At 42.9% G+C, this 1,992-nt stretch overlaps 1 pseudogene across 1 annotated transcript; it reads left to right on the top strand.

The window, feature by feature from the left end:
- The first annotated feature begins 239 nt into the window (after positions 1 to 239).
- Positions 240 to 1,463, top strand: LOC309800868 (PSME3-interacting protein-like; annotated as a pseudogene). Its single transcript has one exon. The product of its transcript is annotated as a PSME3-interacting protein-like (transcript).
- Positions 1,464 to 1,992: the final 529 nt, after the last annotated feature.

The following is a 1,992-nucleotide window of genomic DNA, read 5'->3' as shown; positions in this document are numbered from 1 at the left end:
TGCAGTTTCTCAATATTTACACCTATAAAAAATAAAAACATTAGCTTACACTAGCAGTAAGTAATATCCATCCAAGAATACAGAAACACATTGAAAAAATAAAATAACCTCATCTGTTTTATCAAGATACACATTTGCAGTAAAATTTTATTCCATTGAATAGCTATCAAAATGTGTAATATACTTGCATTGTTTTGACCAATTCTATAGTAATACTATATAGAATAATGATTCAATTTAAAATACACTTTTAACACCTAGAACCTTATGCTAGTACATAAAACAAAAATTTTAAATGGCTGTTTTTACTTTCTTTTTCTTTTTCCTTAAGAGCGAGTGGCCCTTGCGGTGGCGGTTTGGGGTGGGCACCGCCAAGGTGAGGGGGTCTTGCCTCCTGCATGCTGGTAGACTGATTGTTCCATTATGGATGGAGGGGATGATGGTAACCTTGTTATCAAAAAGAGGTTTGTGTCTGAGGCAGAATTAGATGAACGGCGCAAAAGGAGGCAAGAAGAATGGGAGAAAGTTCGAAAACCTGAAGATCCAGAAGAATGCCCGGAGGAGGTTTATGACCCTCGGTCCCTATATGAAAGGCTAACAGGAACAGAAAGATAGGAAGCAGCAAGAGAATGAAGAACAGTTCAAATTCAAAAACATGGTAAGAGGCTTAGACGAAGATGAGACCAACTTCCTTGATGAGGTTTCTCGGCAGCAGGAACTAGTAGAAAAGCAGCGAAGAGAAGAAGAAGTGAAAGAACGGAAGGAATACAAAAGTCATCTCAACAAGGTTGGAATTTCTCGAGAAAACAAGAAGGAAGTGGAGAAGAAAGTGGCTGTGAAACCCACAGAAACCAAGACCAAGTTCTCCCAGGCAAAGCTGTCGGCAGGAGCTCAGAGAGTGGCAACAGTGTGAAAAGACTGCAATCGGACCCTGACCCAGGTGGTAATCAATAAGCCCCGTCCTGCTTGTCTCTTGGAAGCACATCTCTGAGTGGTCCCTCCCTGCATCTACTGCCCCTCTGCTGCATCTGTATCGGCTTCCTCCCAGGTTTGGGCGCCTACTCTGGGAGCAGCGACTCTGAGTCCAGCTCAGACAGCGAAGGCACCATCAATGCCACCGGCAAGATCGTGTCCTCCATCTTCCGAGCCAACACCTTCCTCGAGGCCCCCTAGTTCCTCTGTTCTTACTGCAGGGAGCTCCTCCCCAAGAGTAGACTGGACAGTTTATTCTGCCTACAGGCATTACCTCCCACAGATAAGTCCTTTGCCTGCTTCCTGTGCACACCATGACATTTTTAACCTCATCTAAAAATGTGCCGGAATCCACTTGTGGCCCGACGTGTGTTTGTTTTCTCTTTCTCCTCCAGTACGGATGCCCAGACCTGTCCCACGGCCTCTGTCCTCACTGGTGTAGTAGGGCAGAGGTCAGGGCCCAGCAGAAACTCCACTAAAAATGCCCTGGGAAGATAGGTACCAAGCGGCTTGCAAAGGGTTTGGGTTCTGTTGCTTTCTTATTTTTTTTTGGTTTTTGTTTCTTTTTTTTTCCTTTCCCAACACCACAAAGAAGCAAGGACAGTTATTGAACAGGTATCATTTAAACATTCTATTCTAGACGAAGGCACCGTTTGATTATACTGCGTTGTGGAGTGTGCAGGGGGAGAGAAAGTCCCAGGTGATGGAATGGCGCACTGCCCTGGAACTAACCTATTCTTGATGTTGTGTGACTAAGTAAAGATTCTAAACTACAAAAAAAAAAAAAGAAAACAAACAAACAAAAACATTTTTAATGTATTTTAAGAGAATTATGATGCTAATCAAAATATTCGAACCCTATTATTTTATACTTAGATAAAATTCTATGGGAGTAGTAAAATGAAATTTTTATTTCAAGGAGAAAAAAATGTAAAATTTCTGACCATTAAAAAAGAAATGTTGGGCTTCCCTGGTGGCGCAGTGGTTGGGAATCCGCCTGCCGATGCAGGGGACGCGGGT

The sequence above is a fragment of the Mesoplodon mirus genome (genome assembly GCF_964341445.2).
Source record: "Mesoplodon mirus genome assembly, chromosome: 3".
In the NCBI taxonomy this organism is placed as follows: Eukaryota; Metazoa; Chordata; class Mammalia; order Artiodactyla; family Ziphiidae; genus Mesoplodon; species Mesoplodon mirus.
This window is presented reverse-complemented; position numbering and strand designations above follow the sequence as displayed.